The 24,467-nt window shown below is 41.7% G+C and overlaps 1 long non-coding RNA gene across 1 annotated transcript; it reads right to left on the bottom strand.

Moving 5' to 3' along the window:
* Positions 1–464: 464 nt before the first annotated feature.
* Positions 465–23,407, bottom strand: LOC138920306 (uncharacterized). Its single transcript, XR_011431214.1, has 3 exons — positions 22,716–23,407; positions 11,756–11,871; positions 465–730 (listed from the first exon to the last, which is right to left on the bottom strand). It is a non-coding gene; the product is annotated as an uncharacterized lncRNA (long non-coding RNA).
* Positions 23,408–24,467: the final 1,060 nt, after the last annotated feature.

The following is a 24,467-nucleotide window of genomic DNA, read 5'->3' as shown; positions in this document are numbered from 1 at the left end:
TAAAAACCATCTCTCTGGCCAATGTTTCTCAACCACACGTATAAAATAATAGTATTGGTAATTATTACAAGTAGCGCTCAGAAGTAGAAAAGTGAGGCTGATCATGACCAACGACAATTGGTCAGGAGTCTTATCACCCTGAGACTCTGACTAGCCACCCCGAGGATGAGGCCTTTAATATCATCACGCAGTTGGAGTCCATACCTGTTGCAAAGCGGTTTTTAGAAAACTAACCCCATACATGATACACAGATTCTTGTTAAGCTTCCATCTCAGAAGGTTGCCTTTCCCTAACCGTTGAGCTAGAACTGTATCTTACTCTGGGGCCTATAGCCTTCTGTCCTCTAAATGCAACAATGTTGAAACTACTTAAGAGAACAAAAAACAAACTGTTTCCAAGCCCATTGAAGCATTTTCAAAGTTCTAGTCACATCTACATTTTTTAAATTATAAACTGTGTGCTCTTTATATTATAAGCCATTTTTATTTGCCCATGAAAATAAGGCATATGCATCTCGCTGTTCTCTTGGTTTTAGGTGTGATCATGCATTTTGCTTTGGTCAGTGAGATGTGAGCAGAAGTCACATGTATCACTTTCAGGCTGAAGCTCCTCTTTCCCTTTCCCATGGCAACCAACATTTTTGCAGTTAGTAGCTGCTCCATTAGCCTGGGTCCTGGAGTGGGGACAAATATGATGCAGCAGTCAATCCAGCCACCATGGACATGTAGCCTGAAAGGCAAATACACTGTTTTAAGCTACTGAGATTTGGGGGTTGCTTGTTAGTGTAACATAACGTAGCCTATCCTGACTAATATATCAAAGAGTCTTTAATGTGGCTGTATATCATGGAGACCTGAGGTTTCAATGCAGTTGAAGACACTGGAGGGGCTGGCCCCGTGGCCAAGTGGTTAAGTTTGCACGCTCTGCTGCGGTGGCCCATGGTTTCGCTGGTTTGGATCCTGAGCGTGGACATGGCACCGCTCATCAGGCCATGCTGAGGCAGTGTCCCACATGCCACAACTAGGACCCACAACTAAAAATATACAACTATATACTGGAGGGATTTGGGGAGAAAAAGCAGAAAAAAAAAAGATTGGCAACAGTTGTTAGCTCAGGTGCCAATCTTTAAAAAAAATAATAATAAAATAAAATAAAAAAGACACTGGAAAGTGTACCTCTGAAACAATACAGAGGTACCAAATGATTACTCTGTAACTCTGAAAAATCAATATGTATCAATGTGGAATCAATATCAGTTTACAGACCAGCTAAGTAATTAATTACTCATGGAATCATTGATTTTGAGAGTTTATAAGGATCTTAGAGATGACCAAGTCCAGTGCTCTATCCAGCACTCAGCTCCCCTGTACTGTTCCCAGAAAGTAGTCTCCAGGGTCTTCTTGAAAACCCCATGGACAGACAGCTTATGTCACATGATGCAGCATGCTCCACTCCCAATAACTCTAATTGTTTAAAAGTTCCTCTTTATATATCAAGGTGACTTCTTTCTCCCTTTTATTGCAATGCATTGGTACTGTGAGTAAATTTAATCCCTCTTACTACAAAGCCCTAATGGACTACCTTCCTATGCTGGTGAAATATACCCAGTTTTTTGCACTGTTCCTCAATGTCGTTATTTCCAGACCATTCTCCTTCCCAATGACTCACCTCTGGGCCATTCTTCAGTCTAATAACCAACAGGACTCTGAATTTGGCATGTATTATTCTCTACTCCCCTCCCTCTGCCCTCCTCCCCCCAAACTCCCCAGGCTGCTGACTGCTGCTGGAATGGAAATCCTACCACAGTAAAACAAACCCATAAAAGGCACTTTTGATGTGACAGCCCTCTAAGAGATCAAAACCACACACAGAAGAATAGCTAACAGTTAGATCTGGGACTATAATAACAAAAAAAGGACAAATCCCTGAATTTTGCCTTCAGGAAGAAGTATTAGAACAATGGGTTTATTGTATAACTGAAGCCCAGTGATTTTTGGGACCAAGGCAGTCTGAAACCAGAGAAGGGAAACTAGCTGCAGGGAATTCCAAGAAACATCACCATGTGTGTACTTCTTGGAAGGAAATTTCCAGTGATTTCTGGGAACATTTGGCAACTTCTGCGCTTACATGTGTTTGGTGTGTAAAGGCAAGTGCTTACCCCAAAGATATTCATTCAGAAGTTGACACAGTGATTCTTTGTTTAAAAAAATGTGTCCTACTTTTTTCCTGATTTATAAAAATACTACATGCTGTCACAGAAAATTTGGAAAACACGGAAAAATATTCATAAGTAGAAGTCAAATCAGCTATGCTAGGTACTCATACAATAAAATCTTTGCATAGTCGTTAGATAATGGCATACCTATTAAGAATCATGTTTGACATAATAAAATTATGGCCCAAAATTATTTGGCAGTGTCCTTAAGATTTGTTTAACAGGATTTAGAATTTTAAAGCTTTAACTCTCTCCTTTCTACTAGAATTATAGAATCTATTTTAATTTCTTGACTTTACAGACAAAGAAGTCAAGAATAATAAACCCCATGCCTGTTTCACTGCTGACCAAAATGTCAAAGGAAGTTTCCTGGTTTGGCTGTTTGCAGTGGCCCATAGGAAATATTTATAGTCATTTCAAACTCAACATGTTTAAAAACTGAACTCATCTTCCACTTAAATCTGAGGCTTTCCTAGTCAGGCTATTCTTTTTTAATTTTTTATTTTATTTATTTATTTATTTTTAAAGATTTTATTTTATTTTTTTTGCTTTTTTCTCTCCAAAGCCCCCTGGTACATAGTTGTATATTCTTTGTTGTGGGTCCTTCTAGTTGTGGCATGTGGGATGCTGCCTCAGCGTGGTTTGATGAGCAGTGCCATGTCCGCGCCCAGGATTCGAACCAACGAAACACTGGGCCGCCTGCAGAGGAGCTCGTGAACTTAACCACTCGGCCACGGGGCCAGCCCCTATTTATTTATTTTTTTAAGATTGGCCCTGAGCTAACACTTATTGCCAATCTTTCTTCTCCTCCTTCTCCTCCTCCTCCTCCTCCTCCTCCTCCTTGTCCTTCTCCTTCTTTCTCCTCCCCCTCCCCCTCCCCCTACCCCTCCCCCTCCTCCTCCTCCTCCTCCTTCTCCTTCTCCTTCCCAAAGCCCCCCAGTACATAGTTGTATATTCTGGTTGCAGGTCCTTCTAGTTGTGCTATGTGGGACGCTGCCTCAGCATGGCTTGATGAGCAGTGCTAGGTCTACGCCCAGGATCTGAATCGGCGAAACCCTGGGCCACCAAAGCAGAGCACATGAACTTAACCACTCAGCCATGGAGCCAGCCCCCAGGCTATTCTTTTTTTTTAAGAGATGAAGTAATGTTCTTTTTCTGTTTCACCAGATTTACAACATTGATGCCTTTCTCTCTTCTTCCTAACATAGTTGCAAAGATGGAAATTCTTCTAAACTCTCTCTAGGATTCCATCCCTTCCTCTTGAATTTTATACTGCTATCTCAGGCCCTATCAGCTGGAAAGCTGTTAGTAAAGGAGGACTCAAATTAACGTCCAACCACTGTCTCCATTATTCCCTGTAATATGTTCTTATGTTTTATCAGTCCCAATTCTGAAATGTGTAATAGCTCCTCAGTGTTTATTGACTCAAATCTAAACTCTTTGGCCTAAAGCCATTCATCTAAAAGCTATTCATTTATCTACTCTGGCCTGGCACTGTGCTAGGCAGGAAGGATACAATGATGCACCTAACAGACAGGATTCCCTGCCTCATGGTGCCACAATCTAGTGGGGGAGACAGACAATAAAGTGAACAACAAAATAAATGTATAACTTGAGCCATGTGCTCTGAAGGGAATTACCAGGATGCTGCATCCAATAATTAAAGGGAGGGTCCAGGGTTGCTTGGTGATGTGTAGATTTGGGGGGGGGGGGGGAGGAGGGCAGGCAGAAAGAGGAAGTAAAGAAATCAATAAAGAGGCTCCTGTCATTGTCTGGGCAGCAGATGACAATGGTTTAGATTATTGTAGTGGCAGTGGAGAGAGAGGGAAGTGATCTTTTTAGAGATGTATTTAAGAAGTAGAAATGATAGGGCTTGCTGATAGATTTTATATGAAGGGGGAGGGAAAGGGCCAAATTAAAGATCACGTCCAACTTTCTGATTTACACAATTCGGTAAGTGGTGGTAACAGTTCTGAGATGAGGAATATGAGAGAAGAGTGGATGTGAGGATTGAAATGAAGAGTTCCATGTTGGACCTAACCAAGCATCTAAGAACCAGGGAAGAATCAGCCCTGGGATCACTACAATAGTAACAGCCAGCAGGGAGCAGCTCCTGTGACCCCTTCCCTTAAACTCAGCTCTCCCAGAGAGAATCCAGCCCTCTGGGCAGCCAGTGGCCCATCCTCATCCCAGCTAGGGACCAAACCTGGAGCAGATTTGACTTTAGCCCGCTGAGTTTATCTTCTACAGCCTCCAGGGCAGGAAGAGTCTGGCCAAAGCTCTTCCCCAGCAGCACCCACTCCTATCCCTCCCCTGGCTTGAGCAGGAGAGACAGAGATATTGACTTGAAAAGTCTCAAAACAAGTTTATTCAGGAATAGTGAAAAGAATTGAAATTCAGGTTGTGCATACTATTGCTACCAATTGAGCTCCCACCCAGCCTCAGAGAGTCATTCCTCTGTTTGGTGTGGCAACTTTGAAATGAGACTGAAGCTGAGGGTTCAATAGCACAAGCTTTATTCAATGGCCGAAGAATGGAGAAGCAGCAACAAAGTTCACAAGTCAACTTCTTGCTTTTGGGGTTTTTAAGCAGCTATTTTATAGGATTGAAGCAATGAAGGGGAAGAATATTCATAGCAATATGGAACAGGGTGGTTTCTTCTAAGAATTGGGGTGCTACCCTGTTTCTTCCTTTATTTTGGTCTGGGGTTTCCCATCATGGCTGTGGACGGGTGTGTTATTTAGTATGGTAATGTATTACAATGAACATATAATGAGCTGCATGGTCTATGGCAGGTCAAGTCTGACCACTATATTGCCTTCAACCAGTTTTAACTGGTTTTGACCTATGTCTCAGCCTTCTCCTTCCTTTCTGTGTGGTTTCCTATAAGCTAAAGACAATGTGTTAGGCTTGTTCTGAGCAGGGTTGTAGTTAATGTCTTAAGGAGTTGGTGGGCCAGGTAACACTACGGGAAGCCATAGACAAATCCAACAACAAGGAAGGGGAGGTGCCTTTATAGAGAAAAAGGAGGAGTAGGGAGGCACTGTTCTAAAGGAAAGTCCATTGGGGGAAGGTAACAGTTCAGGGCAGCAATGGATTCTCACTGGCTGAGCTGTGGCATTTCTCATCGGCTGTTCCCTTCCCCTTGGGGAGAGAAATCTTCCTTCAGCAGTAAAGTGTTTTACTTCCTGTCCAAGATGCAAGCCCTCCTCTCTTCCTGTTTGGTGTAATTGAGGATGTGTGATAGGGTGTGAGAGCTCCCCCTACAGGCCTTCCCGACACCAATTTAGTTAAGGTTTGTTTTACTAATTTCCACAGAGAGAAGGGGATTTCTCCCAAAGACTCTCCCATCTAGCAGGGCCACCCTCCAGACTACCTGTGGAATAAAAAGAAGGGGAGCTCCTCCCTCCCATCTTTCCAAGGGTGGGATCCCTTCTGGGAGAAAGTGTTGCCCCACTACTGGGAGAAAGTTGTTCCCTGTCGATAAGGAGGGAGTAGATCTGCCTCTCTCTGATCTGAGGATTTGCTCTCCCTGCCCCTACATGGTCAACAGCCATCCTGAGGCTGAGTGCTGGCATCCTGTCCAGTCCAGCATTGTGGACCAGGGCCTGTCCCATGTCGGGATAGGGGGGTCTCTAGCTGGATGGCTCCCCGCCCCTCCCCAGACAACATGAACCAGATCTGCCTCCCTGGCCATAACATGTGTTGTGTGGCCCCCAGAACCTACCCTCTGCTGGCTACTTTCACTTCAGCCACCAGGGTGAGGCCCTCAACTTCCTGGAAAGAGATATTACTGCTGATGCTACTGCCCGTACCACTCAGGCTGCCCAGAAAGTCAAAGAGCATTCTCTGATGCTGAATGCTCCATCTGGCCAGAGACCACTGATGCTGTCTGCAGCTGGGTAGGCTCAGCTCTCCTGCTTTCAGGGACAGCACCCTTGGACCCAGAGCGGTCCTTCTTCTCAGGTTGCAGTGGGGGGGGGGGGGGAGGGCGACATTGGACAAAGATGGAAACATCTGCCACCTGACACACTCCTGCTTGATGCTCCCCAACCTCCTAGCCACTGACCCCATCCAGAGGCAGCTGTGGGCTGATCTTTCATGATGACAACCAAACCACCTGTGGGGGACCTGAGAGGATGCCCTTGCCTGCTGCTGTGACCAGGAGGAGGCCATGAAGTCCCAGCCTTTCTTGGGCCCCATGTAATGACTTATGAGCCTGACTGTTCAAGGCATAAACAGAAATAGAAAGGGGAACTCTATCTTCTCTCATTACTTTTAAGCACCTCCATCTAGTTTATGCTGGATCATTCAAAGCTTAATAGTTATTTCTACTATGTATTGTCCTCAGTTTGTATATTGCCTTTAAACTGTGCCTCCTCAATAAGACTGAGACTGTGCTGAGAGCAGGGGTTTTGGCTTCTCCTTTTTTGTGTCTACCAGTGTCTGCTCCCTTTGCCTAGAGCGGGGGAGCCCCTCCCCCTGCTTCCCTCCCGAAGACCTCTGGCTGAAGGCTCCACCTTGGGAGGAAAACAGCTCAGCCTGCAGCTCTGGCCTTGCCTGATAGTCTTCCCAGTGCTCCATGCTAGCCTTATCAGTTATTTGCACATGGATGCTCCTGGGGGTGACAGTGGAGGCTGGAAGGGGGAGGAAGTGTTGTCTCTGGGCCCCTGGCCTGTAGACTCTGAGGCTCACTTCCAACACTTCAGGAGAATAAAGTACTCAGCCCAGGAGGAAGACTCAGGCCTTCAGACTTTGGTTTGTGAGGGAAACGATTTTAAAAGGTCAGTCACATAGGCATCTGACAGTGGATAAAGAAAACAGTGGATGACTAACAGAAATTACAGGATGGCTCCACCCTCTCACTGAAATGGCATATTCTTTGGAATGCTTTGGGTAATTTCACAACACTTAGTGCTCCCCCGGAGCAGCTTTCCATCACCAAGGATGGAAATGGGGTAATTAGAACATCCTTCCCATGTCCTTTACTACTTGCTCAGCTCTCCTCTGTGACCAGCCTCCTTACACTTGTTTTCTTGTCAAAGTCTTCATGCCTTAAGAAATCAATTTGTTCATGCAAGTGGGACAACGGTAGATAAACTGAGTAGGAAAAAATAAACTCAATTATGCAGCATTTGAGTCTTGAATTCCAGTAAAACAAAACTTCCTGTCTTCCTCCTCCCCTTCTCATAAAAGCATTTATGTTGACACGGCGCCGTCTGCTGGCATCTGGAAGCGCAGCAGCCAAATATGCACCTCACTGTATTTCAGTGTTGTCCTTGACCAGTGCTGCTCCTTTGGCTCATTCATTCAGAACACATTCATTGTGTGCTTCCTTTGTGCCAGATACTATGCTAGACGCTAGAGGTACGAGAAAGCAGGACTACTGCCCGGTCTAGTTGGTGGTTCTTAAACTTGGCACGAGTCAAGAATCACTGGGGGAAATTTTTTAAATGCAGATTCCTAGGCTCTACCCTGCAAAGATTCTGAGTTGGTGGGTCTAGGATAAGTCCCAGGAGTCTGTATTTTAAATAAACTTCGCAAATGATTCTGGAACAGGCAATCCACGAAACGTATTTTGAGAAAATTAATGATGGAGAAGCAAACAGTGGCATCCATTGTTGCAATGCAGTCTGATAAATGCCACAAAGTACGGACAGGGTCTGCCAGAGACACAGAGAAGAGGCATCTAATCAGACTAGGGAGCAGATTGGAGAAGGCTTCCTCGAAGGTGGGACTCTAAACAAATAGGAGTTGATGAGATGAAGAAGGAGGCAGGGGATCCCGACAGAGGGTGCAGCATATGCAAAGGCAAGAGGGCATGAGACTGCACAGGACCTGCAGGTCGTGTGGGAAGCTAGAGTGAAGTGTGTCAGAGTGTCAGCAAATGAAGGACCTGGAATACTAAGCTAACTTTATCCTAAAAGCTCCAAGGAATGTGGAAACTTTTTAAGCAGGAAAATGACTTGACCAGATCTGCAATTTTAGGAAAATCCCTCCAGCAGCAATGCTAAGGGTGCAGGACTAAAAGGCAGGGGATCCTTTGGGAAAGAAGAGGCAGGGCTCTAAGAGGAGGCAATGGCAGAGAATGAAGAGAAGGGAGCAGAGGTGGGAGGACTCAAGGAAAAACAGACAGCAGAACCCCATGACTGATACACTGGGCAGGGGGCAAGTGAGAAGGAGCTTCCAGGATGATGCTAAGGGTTCTGGCTTGGGTGACCAGATGTCATTGTTTTCCAAGACAAGGTACACAGAGGGAGGGACAGGGCTGGGGATGGTGGAGAAAGAACAGAACAGACACAAAAGGGAAAGAGGAGGGCCTGCCGGTGGCGGTGGCGTAGTGGTTGGGTTCGTGCACTCCCCTTTGGCGGCCCGGGATTTGCCAGTTCGGATCCCAGGTGGAGACCTAGCACTGCTTGTCAAGCCACGCAGTGGTGGCATCCCACATAAAAAAAATAGTGGAAGATTGGCACAGACGTTAGCTCAGGGACAATCTTCCTCAAGCAAAAAGAGGAAGATTGGCAACAGATGTTAGCTCAGGACTAATCTTCCTCACAAAAAAAAAAGGAAAGAGGAAATGGATAGTGTTCCTTTCTAACGTAATTGTCACTGCCGTCCTCTGCCATTTCCTGGGTGATCTTAATTCTTCCTTAACCCTGCTCTGCCTTGGTTGTTTCATCTATAAAATATGGATCATAATAGTATCTATCTCATAGGGTTGTTGTGAGGATTAAACGAGTTAATACATGCAAAGTCCTTGAAAAAAAGTGCCTAGCACATAGTAAAACTCAATAAATGTTAGCTATTGCTTTATTTTTTTATATTATTCATAATAATGTTTATTGCCAGATTGCTAACTGATTCCGGTTCATTGGACCTTTGCTCCCAATGCTTCATTTCTTCCATGCTTTAGAATTTTATATTTATGTCCTTTACTAAATGGCTTTGCAGCACCTCCTTGTGGGACAGAGTACATTTCCCTGTTTAGCATCCATGACTTTGCTCTGGCCAATGCATTGTTAGTGAACGTGACACAAGCAGAGTCTTAAAAGTACTTCTGAGGTTTGGCTTGCTCTTTTGTGCTTGTGCTATTTACCAACCATGCCAAGCACCGGGCCTGGAATGATGAAGACTAGGGAGCAGACCTGGACTGGACCTACAGCCTCAATCCAGAGGGGCCCGGGCAATGCACAGACTTGTGAACAAGAAAATAAATGTTTTTTGTGTGTGTCACTGAGCTATGAGTTTGTTGTTACAGAGCATTATCGTAACACTGATACACTGATATGGGAAAATGTTCTCTAGCCAAATTTTCACACTGATTCGGAGACTTTTGTGTCTCTACACCAGGCTCCTTGCAAGCAGAGGCTGGCTAGGCACCCTAGATCTCTGACAATACACTAGGTCTTCTCAGCGTTTATTGAAAGCAATCATTTTAGAGGTTTCCCAACTTGCTGCCACTCAGGGGTTAGTTTGGGTCTCTCCATGTCCCTGAGAAGAAACGGACCAAGCTAGAAAAGTGGCAGGTTCCCAACCCACTTCTGCTTATACCCTTCCTTCCCCTTGACCAAACTCAACTCATGGCCCTGACCACAGAATGACCCAACAAAGCTAAATTTAATTATATGTTTGAAACCTAGGAGTGGGCTCAGCTTGACCTCCAAACCTCCTAAGAGCAGCGTGTTCCCAAGGCCATTCTCTGTGTGGAATGGCTGCTGGAGTGGGTCTTCTTCCCCTTTGTCAGGGAGTTCTTTGGTCTTTGTCTGTTTCTCAGTTGTACCTGACAATCTTGCTTTATTCTAGACAGCAGAGTGAGAAGAGCACTGGGTCAGGAGTCAAAAGACTAACTCTGCTACCCAATTATATGACACTGAGTAAGTCACTTAAACTGGCTGCCTCTCAGTCTTCTGTCTGTAAAATGGGGATAATAGGACCAGCCCCAAATCATTACCTAGTTGTTGTAAGGATCCAATGAGAAAGTGCTCTCAAAACTGTAAAATGAAATATAAGTGATAAGTCCTCTCACTAGAAGCCTCATTACTGGGTGTGGCAGGGAGGGGTGGTGTTGGAGCAGGAAAAGGAATGCAGGAATGGCGCCTCCTTCTGTGGTCTCAGGAACTACACACACTGGTGAGGGATACCCTTCATCCCGTGGGCAGTGGGAGCCTCTGGCAACACCAGGTTTTGTCCTATTTCAGGTTCTCTCTATCAGTTGCTTTATGACTTTCCTCCTGATTTCATTTGCTCCACTCTCCCTTCCCTCCATTTGATTTCTGCCTGGGGATGAGATCTTCACAGCATCTTAGAATTCTCCACCTGACCTCTAATAATTTCTTATCCCGATGCAGGGCTCCATTCATCACTGCAGGCCTTTCCTGGAGGAAACTCGTGAAATGTTTAGGACAGATTAGATTCTAACAGTTAATCTTTTTCCTTTTTGCTCTTCAATTAGTGCTTGCTGAGAACTATTCTTTACCTGCTTATCCACATATTACGAGTTGTTCTCTGGAGAGTGAACTAGAAGCCCAAGGCAAAACTGCAAAGAGGGCAGGATTTGTCTCGAGGGTCCCTCCACCCACCTTTCTGTACAGGGGTTTTCTTTAGAAGCACCAACAGCCAGGAACCAGGCTGTGCTTGAAGCCCTTCCCATTACCTCCACATCCTCACTGTGCCCCAAAGCATCACAGTTTGGCTCTCTGCTAGGACTAATTTGAGCAACTTTTAAAAAATTATGCGCTAGGTGATAGTATCTTAATGTGCTATTTGTCTTTGAATAGCAATTTTTAACATCTTGAGCCAAAGATGAGAGTAGGGGATTAAAAAAAAAGAATTTCAATTTCAAATTACTAGATTTGCCTAAAGAGAATATTTGTAGACAGAACCTTACATTTACACAGTGATACAGCATGCCCACATCACTAAGAGCCTCGCCACCCGGTCTGGGACAGGCATGATGCCCACTCTCCTGTGGAGGAGAGTGAGACTCGGAAAGGTTAAGTACTTGCCCAGTTCTCCAGAGCCAATTAGTGATGGGACCAGGACTAGGACTCAGCTCTTCCAATTTGCACTTCATTCTTTATCAATCATGCTGCTGTAGGGAATATTTGATGAGGCAGAGGTTGCAAGTATCGACTGAAAAGAGATACTGATATTTAAAAGAATTGTCCTCAGCTTTAAATTTTCCTTTGCTTTATAACTGTTATTATTATTTGGCTTATTATGTTGGCTTATATTATTTTATCACAGCACTCAGTACTATCCTCTTGCCCTCCCACTCACTAGAGGGAAAACTCTGGGAGGGCGAGGGCTCTGTTGTGTTCACTGCTGTACTCCTACAACCGTGCCTGATCCTCAGTAAATACTAATTGGAACAAAACATGAATTGATCAGCATGAATAGTAAAAAGGTGATGTTATCAATCATACCTCAATGAAGCTGGGGGGGGGGGGAAGCTGAGAAAAATCCACCGTCCTTATTTAAAACAAAACAAATGCAAAAAAAATCAACACATCCCACGCATTAGGCTGGCACATACGTACAGAAAAAAGGCCATATGAGGACACTGTAAGAAAGTGGCCATCTGCAAGCCAGAAGAGAGCTCTCACTAGACACCAATCCTGATGACACCTTGATCTTGGGCTTCTAGTCTCCAGAGCTGTGAGAAGATAAAAATTTACGCCACTTAGGCTATGGCATTGTGTTATGGCAACCAGAACGGACCAATACGGGACATATGTTTACATTTCTCTTGAGTAAATACCTAGGGGAGAGATTGCCTGGTTTTATGGTAGGTGTGCATTTAACTTTGCAAGAAACTGCCAAACAGTTTTCCAGAGCGGCCACACCACTTTGTATTCACATCAGCAATGTATGAGAGTTGCGGGTGCCCCACATCCTCATCAGTACTTGGTATTACTTGTATTTGTTTTTTTTTTTTTTTTTTTAATTTTAGCCATTCTGGTGGTACATACTGGTATTTCACTGTAGTTCTATTTTACATTTTCCTAATGATCAATAATGTTAAGTATCTTTCAGGTGCCTATTTGTTAATCATATACCCTCTTTGATGAAGTATTTTTTCAAATTTTTTGCCTATTCTGTTATCAGGTTGTGTGTTTTATTGTTATCGAGTTCTAAAGGGTCTTTATATATCCTAGATACAAGCCTTTTATTAGATATACGTTTTGCAAAGATTTTCTCCCAGTCTGTGTCTTGCCTTTACATTTTCTAAACACCCTCTTTCAAAGGGCATAAGTTTTTTTATTTTTGATAAAGTCCAGTTTATAATGTTTTTCTTTTATGGTTCATAATTTTTTGTGTCCTAAGAAATCTTAATATAAACAAAAGTCACAAAGATTTTCTCCTAGGTTTTTTTCAGAAGTTTTATAATTTTTAACTTTTACATTGAGGTCTATGATCCATTTTGAGTTAATTATGGCATATGGTATGAAGTAAGAATTGAGTTCATGTTTTTCCACGTGGATATCCTGTTATTCCAGGAACATTATTAAAAAGATTATCATTTTCTCCTTTATAAAAAATGAATTCACCCTATGTATGAGTCTGTTTCTGGACTCTATTCTGTTCCATTGATCCATATACCTATCTTTACATCAGCACCACATTGTTTTAATTATGGTAGCCTTATAGTAAGCCTTGGAATCAGGTAAAATTCTCCATTTTTGCTCTTCTTTCTCAAGATTGTTTTTTTCAAGATTGGTTAGGTTCTTTGTATTCATCTATAAATTTTAGAAACAGCTTGTCAATTTCTGTCAAAAAATAAAAACCCTGCTGGTATTGTGATTGACATTATGTCAAATCTATAGATGACTTGGGAGAGGACTGACATTGTAACAATAATGAGAGTTTTGAGGCTATAAACATGGTATGTCTCTCCATTTATTTAGGTCTTCTATAGTTTTTCTCAGAAATGTTTTGTAGTTTTCAGTATTCACTTCTTGCATTCAATTTGTTAGATTTACCCCTAAATATTTTCTTATTCTAATGTTAATACAAATGGCATTTTAAAAACTTTTTATTTGCAATTGTCTGTTGTTAGTGTGTAGAAATACCATTGTTTCTTTGTATTTGACCTTGAATCCTGCAACTAGAACTCATCAGTTCTAGCAGCTTTTTTGTAGATTCCTTAGGATTTTCTACACACATTTGTGAATAAGACAGTTTTGTTTCTCCTTTCCAATCTTCCTTGCCTTAATGTACTGACTAGGACCTTCAGAACAATGTTAAACAGACATGATGAGGGGCTGGCCCTGTGGCACAGTGGTTAAGTTCGCACATTCCTTTTCTTGGTGGCCCGGGGTTTGCCGGTTTGGATCCCGGTTATGGACTGGCACCGCTTGGCATGCCATGCCGTGGTAGGCGTCCCACGTATAAAGTAGAGGAAGATGGGCACAGATGTTAGCTCAGGGCCAGTCTTCCTCAGCAAAAGGAGGGGGATTGGCAGTAGTTAGCTCAGGGCTAATCTTCCTCAAAAAAAAAAAAAGAAACAACAGACATGATGAGAACAGACATCTTTGTCTTGTTCCCCACGTTTGGGAGAGTACATTTACCATTAAGTATGATATTAGCTTAGGTTTCATGTTTTTTCTGTTGTGTTTCTTTTGGAATGCTATCAGTGCTTTGACATCTTGTTGGATCCTGCTGTGGCTTAGAACATAGTCATTGTAAATATTCCACATGTGAGTGAAAACATATACGTATATACATATTTTCTTAATGCCCTGCATTTTCTCCTTTCAACACTTTCCCACATGTCTATATGTACAGGTATTATGTTAATGTCTTAGAGTTGAGTCATCCAGATAGACAGATTTTCTTTTTTAATTTTTAAAACATTTGTTTATTTTGCTTACGTCTTGGAAAGCATTTAGTGTCAGCATAAAAAGCCTTCCTCCTTCTGTTTCCCTCCTCCCCGCTTCTGAATGCCACTACATGACATTTCATTATATGGATGGACCACACTTGCGTTAACCAGTGTATCCTACTATTTTTTGTTTTTTTGAGGAAGATTATCCCTGAGCTAACTGCTGCCAATCCTCCTCTTTTTGCTGAGGAAGACTGGCCCTCAGCTAATGTCCATGCCCATCTTCCTCTACTTTATATGTGGGATGCCTACCACAGCATGGCATGTCAAGCAGTGCCATGTCCACACCCGGAATCCGAACCGGCAAATCCCCGGCTGCCAAAGCAGAATGTGCACACTTAACTGCTGCACCACCGGGCCAGCCCTGCATCCTACTTTTAATTTTTTTTTCAAGCAAATGGTAAGAAATCATTTTTTAATGACTGAATAATATTCCGTTATATATATGTGTGTGTATATATACATACACACATATATATACACCACAATTTCCTTATCCATTCATCCATTGATGGATACTTAGGTTGTTTTCACATCTTGGCTATTGTAAATAATGCTGCAATAAACATGGAGGTGCATATCTTTTTTTGAGTTAGTGTTTTTGTTTTCTTTGGCCAAATTCCCAGAAGTGGAATTGCTGGATTACATGGTAGTTCTATTTTTAATTTTCTGAGGAAACTACGTACTGTTTTCCATAGCGGCTGCACCAATTTACCTTCCCACCAATCGTGCACAAGGGTTTCCTTTTCTCCACATCCTTGCCAACACTTGTTATTTCTTGTCTTTTTGATGACAGTCATACTAAAGGATATGAGGTAACATCTCATTGTGGTTTTAATTTGCATTCCCTGATGATTAGGGGTGTTGAGCATCTTTTCATGTACCTGTTGGCCATTTGTATGTCTTCTTTGGAAAAATGTCTATTCAGTTCTTCTGTCCATATCTTAATTGGATTTGTTTTGGGTTTTTTTTTTTCTGTTTTTTTTTGTTTTTTGCCATTGAGTTGTAAGAGTTCTGGGGCTGGCCTGGCAGCGCAGTGGTGAAGTTCTCACGTTTGGCTTCTCGGTGGCCCAGGGTTCGCCGGTTCGGATCCTGGGTGCGGACATGGCACCACTTGGCAAAAGCCATGCTGTGGTAGGCATCCCACGTATAAAGTTGAGGAAGATGGGCATGGATGTTAGCTCAGGGCCGGTCTTCCTTGGCAAAAAGAGGAGGTTTGGCAGCAGTTAGCACAGGGTTAATCTTCCTCAAAATAAATAAATAAATAAATAAAAATAAAAAAGAAAGAGTTGTAAGAGTTCTTTATATATTTTGGATATTAGCCCCATATCAGATATATGATTTGCAAATATTTTCTCCCATTCAGTGGGTTGCTTTTTCATTTTATTGATGGTTTCCTTTGCTGTGCAGAGGCTTTTTTATATAGACTCCTTATCAGATTGAGGTGGTTCTCTTCTACTTTTAATTTTCTAAGTTTTAAATCATTAATGCGTGTTGAATTTTATAAAATGATTTTTCTGCATCTATTGAGATGATCATATGTTTTTTCTTTTTAAGCTGTTAATATGATAATTACATTGATTGATTTTTTTTTTTTTCTTGAAGATTAGCCCTGAGCTAACGTCTGCCACCAATCCTCCTCATTTTGCTGAGGAAGACTGGCCCTGAGCTAACATTCATGCCCATCTTCCTCTACTTTATATGTGGGACGCCTGCCACAGCATGGCTTGACAAGAGGTGTGTAGGTCCGCACACAGGATCAGAGCCAGCAAACCCCAGGCCGCCGAAGCAGAACGTGCGAACTTAACTGCTATGCCACTGAGCCAGCCCCGATTGACTTTTTAAATGGCTATATTGAGATATATTTCACACACCAAGAATTCACCCATTTAAAGTGTACAATTCAATGTTTTTTAGTATATTCACAGATGTGTGCAACCATCACCACAGTCCATTTTAGAACTTTTTCATACCTCTAAAGGAAACCTTTAGCTATTACCAGCCTATCTCTTCACTCCCATATTCCCCAGACCACTAATATACTCTCCATCTCTATAGATTTCCCTATTCTGGATTTGCTTTTGAATGGAATCATACAATATGTGATCATTTGGGATCAGCTTCTTTCACTTAGCATAGTGTTTTCAATGTTCATCCATGTTATAGCATATATCAGTACGTTGTTCCTTTTTATGGCCAAATAAAATTCTATTGCATGGACATACTACATTTCGCTTATCCATTCATCTGTTGAAGGACATATGAGTTGTTTCCACCCTTTGACCATTATGAACAATACTGTTATAAACATTCACGTACAAGTTTTTGTGTGGCCATGTTTTCAGTTCTCGTCGGTATATACCTAGGAGTGGAATTGGCTTCTATGTTAACTCTATGTTTAATTGTCTGAGAAATTGCCAGACTATTTTCCAAAATGACTGCATAATTTTACATTTCCACCAGCAGTGCATGAGAATTCTAGATTTCAGGGACCAGGCCGGTGGCACAGTGGTTAAGTTCACACACTCTGCTTTGGTGGCCCAGGGTTCGCCAGTTTGGATCCCAGGTGCGGACCTATGCACAGCTTGTCAAGCCATGCTGTGACAGGAGTCCCTCATATAAAGTAGAATAAGATGGGCAAGGATGTTAGCTCAGGGCCAGTCTTCCTCAGCTGAAAAAAGAAGAGAATTGGTGGCAGATGTTAGGTCAGGGTTAATCTTCTTCTTCAAAAAAAAAAAAAAAGAATTCTGGATTTCTCCACATCTTTTCCAACACTTGCTGTTATCTGACTTTTTCGTTTTTTTTATTATCTGACTTTTTTTTATTGAAATCACTTTGGTTGATGACAATATGTAAATTTCAGATGTACATCATTATATTTCCACTTCTGCATGGACTGCATCATGTTCACCACCAAAAGTCTAGTTGCCATCTATTACTTTTTTACTTTAATCTCCTTCTTGCTTTCCAATTTTTCTTTTTCCCTCCCTCCTTCCCTCACTTCCCTACTTCCTCCTCTCCTTTGGACAAATCTTCAGAATACATAATATTATTGAGACTCTAAAATTGTTCCACCAAGCAACCTTTTCCACTGCGCTTTCTTAGATCCTAAACTCCTCTTCTCTTAAAATCACCGTTGACCTCTAAATCCACATTTCTACTGTACCTATCTTGGAATTTCTAATCCTAGCAGCCAAGCCCCCACCTAAATGCATTGTATTCTGTCAATATTTCTAAAGATCTCAGGGTTTGAGAAGAACCTTAAAAGTTTCCTAGTCTAGAGGCCAGCCCGGTGGCACAGCAGTTAAGTGCACACGTTCCGCTTAGGCGGCCTGGGATTCGCTGGTTCAGATCCCGGGTGCAGATGTGGCACTGCATGACAAGCCATGCTGTGGTAAGCATCCCACATATAGAATAGAGGAAGATGGGCACAGATGTTAGCTCAGGGCCAGCCTTCCAGCAAAAAGAGGAGGATTGGCGGCAGATGTTAGCTCAGGGCTAATCTCCCTAAAAAAAAAAAAAAAAAAAAGTTTCCTAGTCTAATTCATTTTGTTTAATGAAGGAAGGAGGTGGAGGGAAGATTGAATGAAAAGAAGGTGGAAAGGAAGAAGAGAAGAGGAGAGAAGCAGAGCAAGGGGAAGAGAAGGAGCATCTGGTAGATGCCTGGCATTTTACATACGCAATCTTATTTAAATCTCACAAACACCCCAAAAGATTAATATTACTCTTCTCCACTTTATAAATGAGGCAATTGAAGCTAAGAGAGGTTATTTATTTTGCTCAAGGTTCCTCAGCTTGTGAGAGTCAAACTCAGCTATGTGCAACTCCAAATCTTGTGACAGGAAACTCTTGAACATCAAGGAGGAGTGTCACCCTCGTGAGTATATGATTACCTTATCCCTGGGTCCTGGGACAGAAATGCCCTGCGTGGACCACAGCTTCAAAATTGAAGGAGCACTACTGGGAGAATAACAATGTTTAATTTCTGAAGGGAAGTCAGTGCTGTGAAGGGAGTAGTTTTGTCTTAAAAGACAATCAATGCCGCAGGTTAGGAGACAATAGGCAAGGAAGTATGTCCCATGGCCAAGGTTATAGTATTTGTCACCTGGCAGGAATGCAAAGTTAGATATGTGAAATGGTATGGAAAATTCCAAGAGAAAACTTCAGAACATGGGTTACCTCAGTACCAAACGAAGCTACTCAGATTTCTGTGAGCTATTCAAAGAGTGGTAGCAATTGATAAAAATAGAACCAGGTCATTACACAACCAGGTTTGTTTGTTTCATTTTGCCTTTGACTTTTAGGACTCGCTTTTGAAAACTTTTTTAAAAATTAAATCTTGTTGCATAATTAGCAAAGTCAAATCTATAAACCAAAGTATAGTCACAGAAGTCTGACCTCCATCCCTGTCCCTCTGCGCCATTCCCTCTTCGCCCTAGAGGTAATCAGGTTTTTCTGTTTGTTTCTTTAACTTTGTTTTTATTTTATCCTTTATATATGAAATATAAAGACATATTCATTGATGCAGGCTCAGTGAGCCGAGGAGTCAAAAGAAAGACTTCTTGGACTCTCAAGGTCTGGTAGTAGTGCTCTTTTATTCAGAGAATAGCATGGAGTAGCACGGGGACAGGACCCATGGGCAGTGAAGAGCTGCAATGTGTTGAGGGTAGGGATAAATTTATAAGGCATGGGTATGTAACTTATTTTTTACTAGACAAAGGAAATATCATGTAAAAAAGTCATTAAAATGGTATCAGTGCAGCCGGGGTCTGGTTGTCGTGCAGCCGTAGAACTTTAGCTACGAATCAGGTCAGAGGATGATATAGATCAGCATGGAGGCCAGAACACCTTGGGCTTCTCTCCCTGGGGCAGCCTTGATCCACATCATTCATATCCTCTTCCTCTTTTAGTTAAATGGTAGTATATCACCTTCAGTTTTGCCATCTTGATCTTTTCACTAGAGATCATGTCATAGCACCATATAGAGATATTTCTCATTTGTTTTTACAGCTGTGTAGTATTCCAGTACGTGACTGGATCCTAGTTTATTCAACCATTCTGTGGTAGATGGACATTGGGGTTGTCTTCAGTCTTTTGCTATTACAAATTGTGTTCATTGAATACCTTATATATACACGTCTTTTTGTATTTTTGCAAGTGTATCTTTAAGCTAGATTCCTAGAAGTGGGATTTCTCAATCAACAGGTAAATGTATATGAAATTTTGCTAGATGTTGCTGACAAATAGAAATAGCAAGCAATAGGATATATTGGAGTATATGAGGAAGCCATTTAGTGTAAACCTAATTCGGTCTGACTTTGTTTTTTCCAAAAGGGCTTGACCGTGGCCGTTGAGTGTGCATTGTATATCTGCTTTAAACATTTGCTGTAGCAAGAACAAACGCCCTTAAGATAAAGGTGCAACTTCCCCTCACACTGGCATTTCCTTAAGGATAAGCATCTTTCCTTAAGCTAGGAACTGATTGCTGTGCTCACCTTTGACCACCCAGCTCACCTGCGACCACCCAGCTGGAGACAACAGACCTGCCACCCTGCTGTCTCCACCGAGACAGCAGATCTACCTGCTGTGTCCATCAATCGCTGTGCCTACAGAGCAGTCTCACGACTATTGCAAAAGGGACATTTCAGTCATATGTGAAACATCTTCTTTGGGAGTATATAACCACTCTGTACACCTCACTTCTTTGGTGCCCTTTCTTCCTTTGGGAAGAAAGGCCCCGGGCCATGGTCCTCACATTTTAGTTCAGAATAAATTCACCCAAATTTTCATTTTAGATTGGCTATGGATTATTTTAATCAACATTGCCAAATTTCCCTCCCCATGGATTGTACCATTTTTACATTCCCACCAGCAAACTATAAAAGTGCCTATTTCCTTTGTAAGGGAGGAAGACATATTCTCTACCCCCTGAGTCCTCCTGGTTGGGCTACAGACGAAATTGATATGAGATAGAATAAAAGGAGAAAATCAAACAAAGCTTTATAACGTGTGTATGTAGGGAGACCCAGGAAAACTGAGTAACTCACCAAAATGCAGAGGCACTTTTCTTAAATACCATCTTCAGCTAAAGACAAAGGAGGGTGTTGAGGGTAGTGGTTTGGGATTTCAAAGAGAAGAAAGGCAATTCACGTGGAAATGGAAAAGTAAATGTTTGGTAAACAGAACTTTGATAAGAGTGGGCTTAGCAAGGATCCTCCCAGTCTACCAGATACCCAGAGTTATCTTTGGTGATGGCCTGTCCTGGGGACAGGCCTTTATCTTAAATTTTTTTAGGCAGTTAGGAGGGAAAGACAAAGTTTCTTTCAGAGTCTTTTGTTCTTAAAAATAATCAAGCCAAGGCAAAGAGACATATTTTGGGGTTGCCCGTTCTGATTTCACACACCTGACTACCTTGTCAACACATTATGTTGTCAAACTTTTAGATTTTTGCCAATCTGATAGTTGAGAAATAGTATCTCACTGTAGGTTTAATTTTCATTTCTTTTATTTTAAGTATGATTGAACATCTTTTCATATACTTAAGGGTCCTTTATTTTCATTTCATTTTCTTGTGAACTGTGTGTTATAGCTCTTGCCTATTTTCTACAGGGTAGTTTTCCTTTTTTTCTCCATCTTTTGAAGCCCTTTTTAAAAAAAATTTTTTGAGGAAGATTAGCCCTGAGCTAACATCTGCCACCAATCCTCCTCTTTTTGCTGAGGAAGACTGGCCTTGAGCTAACATCCGTGCCTATCTTCCTCTACTTTTTTAGAAGTGGGATGCCTGTCACAACATGGCTTGAGAAGTGGTGCATACGTCCACACCTGGGATCAGAAACAGTGAACCGCAGGCCTCCGAAGTAGAATTTGCAAACTTAACTGCTTTGCCTCCAGGCCAGCCCCTGAAGCCCTTTATATATTAGGGATATTTACAGTGGTATGCTGGAGTTGGCCAGTGCTGGCTTATGACTGCTGATTGTTAAATTGTCAGGAATTTTGTGAGCCAGTTGATGTCACATGGGTACAGTTGATGTCATCTTAACAACTTAAAATCTCCTATTGTGGGAATATTTACACCACAGGAATTGGCAAGTGCTATGAATCAGGGCTCCTTCTTGCCCCCGCCTCCAGAACACACCACATTAATTATTATTAATTAATCTTTTATCTGTAAGTCAGAAATGTTTTTCCCAGTTTGTAATTTGTCTTTTAATTTTGCTTGTGGTGTGTTTTGCTAGGCAAACATTTTGTTGATGCTCTTGTTGTTTTGTATAGTCCAAATTTCAGTCTTTTCCTTGAATGTTTCTAAATTTGGAGTTATTTAGAAAAGTCTCCTCAATTCCTTCCATATATAGGAATCTGCTGATATTTTCTTCTAGTGTTCATATAGTTTTCTTTAAAAAAATTTAAATCTTTGATCCATTTGTAATTCATCTTGTATGGAGAACGAGATATGATTTACCCTACGATATTTATGAAGAAGGTGTTTTTCCTCCATTGATTTGAGATGCCACCTTTATCATATATTAAATTTCCAGATGCAATTAGGTTTATTTTTGGATGTTCTATTCTGTTTTATTGATCTATGTATTCATGTGCCAATACCATCTTCTTATTATACAGGTTTTGCAATGTTTTAATAACTAGTAGGGCTAGGCTCTCCTCATTTTCTTCTTTTTCAGGGCTTTCCCAGATATTCTTGCTTATTTATCCTTTCAAATGAACGTTACCATAAAATTTTCTTAGCTCTAAGGCTCCCTCTTCTGTTGCTTTTGTAAAGTGTTAAAAAAATATGGCCCTGTGTTTTCTGAGTTCTGCCTCCTCTGTCCTGTTCCCCCACTTTTGTCTAGATCTTCTCTTTCTTTTTCTCCTAATATCCGTGTTCTGGACAATTTGAATTCTACTTCCAGAAGTTTCTTCTCAGAGAAAGCATTTTCTATATTTCATCTAGCATTTTTTGAAATCATTAATTCAGTTGCTGAATAGCTATAGGATTTTGGGCAAACTATCCTCAGATTTTTTCATCTATACATTGTAAATGAAAAATAATCTATTTTATAGCATTGTGGAGTTTTTTGTTTTTCATATTTCTTTTACAATTAGAAATAATTTTCAGTCACTTCTCAGTCTTATCAGCAGAATTTGACTCATTTAATCACTCTCTCCTTGAACACATTCCATTGATTTCCAAGACACTACACTCACCCATTTTTCTTCCTAACTTGCCTCTCCTCTTAGCCCCCTACACTGTTTCCTCCTCTTCCTCTAAATGTTGGAGAACCTCAGAACTCAGATTTCAGACTACTCCTCCTCTCATCTAAACTCACTCCCTAAGTGAGTTTATGCTATCTCATGAATTTAAATATACCAACAACTCCCAAATTTTATATCTTCAGCCTGGACCTCTACTACGTACTCAAAATTTGTACCTCTAACTCTTTCCTTATAAACTTCCTCTGGATTTCCCAAAGGTATCTCCAACTTCACTTACCCCAAAACAACTCTAATATTCTCCCCAAACCTGTTTCTCCCACAGTCTTCCCAATTTCAGTTAATGACAATTCTATTCTTCTGGCTGCTCACGGAAAAATCCTTTCTCCACTCTCTAATCCACCTACCTGTGGGTTCACTCCTGTGGCTGTGACCGGCAGCTCAGCTGGAATGGCTGGAAGGGCTCACACAGCTGGGCCTCCCTCCACGTGGTATTCTGTCTCAGGCATCTTCAGCTCCTGGCCTCTTCAAGATTCCTTACAGGGCAAGCCTCAACACACAAGCACTTAAATCTCTTCTTGACTCACACTTCCGGATGTATTAATTTGAACTGAGTGTCTTTACCATTGGGGTAGGTAAGTTAAACAGTGAAGAACTGACCCATACAAATACCTGGTATGGCAACATGACTTTGTGAGGCACACTCGCCAGATTTCCCACGGTTTGGCAGTTACTTACTCGTTTGTAATCAACAAACTTTAACAAAGCTGCAGTTAGTTGGAGCTGTGTGCGTCCTGTTGATGTAACCACAACACTCAGCTTTTCCTCCCCAACGACAGGATGATTCCTCAGCTATTTTTCTGTTTGCTTGTTTGAACATTTTTTTCTAAGTCAAATTTCCCTAGGATTTTCTTTCAGGTCTCTTTTGTGGCTAAAACTTCAAATGTTCCCAGCTTTGGAGATTAGAAGTACCTTCTCCACACCTTCGGGTTTTCCAGTGTTTCGTAATTTGTGCTTGTCCAGATCTTTTCATTGTTTTGTGACTTCTGTTTCTTAGGTTTTCTGATCCGTTCATTTATGTTCTTTATTGAATCCCCTCCTTGCTTTCCTTGTGTTATTCTGACATCCTTTTTCTAACTACATGAATGGAATGTTTATTTGTTTTCATTCTTCCTTTCTTAGTAATGAATATGTATGAGCTATTAAATTTCTTTGTAAGTACAGCACTGTCTACCTATTAAATCCATTCACCCAGTTTAGATTCACCATGGAGCAAGCCCTCCCTTACCATCCCTCTCTGTAATAATTTCTATCTTTGAAAACGAAAGCCGTTTTGGGCCACTCATTTGGCAACTTCTGAGGAGGATGGCACTGTGTTTATTTTCACAGAGCCTTCTTTCAGCCTTAGCATAGTGTCCTAGCACAAAGAAATTATACTAATAACGGATAATCTTCATTGAGCACTTATCCTATAGCTGGCATTATACTTTACACACATTAACAACTCTATACTAATCTTTCATGACCGTTTCACAGAGGAAATAGGTACTAAATGTTTGTCTTGTGTTTCTATTCCTGGAACATGCCAAGCACTCAGTTTTAGGGCCTTTCCACCTTGCCTGTGTCCTTCTCCTTCCATCTTCTCATTCAGTATTGAGGAAATGCCATTTCATCAAAGCTTGACTGACCACCTAATCCCAGACAGCGTCCTTCCACACCTGTGCACGTTCTATTTTATTTTGCTCACATTAGTATCTAAAATTATCTTGCTCATTTATTCGTTCCCTTGTTATGATCTGCCCCTATCACTAGACTTTAAACTCCAAGGAGCGGAAATTTTGTCTTATTCACCGCAGCATTCAGAGGTCCCTTGGAACAGTATGCGGCACACAGTAGAGATCTATGGAATCAATGCATTGCCGAAGGGAAAGAACGGAGCCCGAGGAGCAGTCAGTACTTTTAGGCTCTGCTGAGCAAAAAGAACTTTTGAATCTGAAAGCGTGATCCCGGGAGGTAAGAGACACCCCTCAACAGATGTGTGAGTTAGAGCACCTCACTTGATTTCAACGGGGTTTCCTCTCCAGTGAAATGAGGAAGAAGGCCCTTTCGGCTCATCGTCACCCCCAGTCATTCTACACAGATAAACATGCCTTAAAAAA

The sequence above is a fragment of the Equus caballus genome, chromosome 23 (genome assembly GCF_041296265.1).
Source record: "Equus caballus isolate H_3958 breed thoroughbred chromosome 23, TB-T2T, whole genome shotgun sequence".
Lineage (NCBI taxonomy): Eukaryota > Metazoa > Chordata > Mammalia > Perissodactyla > Equidae > Equus > Equus caballus.
This window is presented reverse-complemented; position numbering and strand designations above follow the sequence as displayed.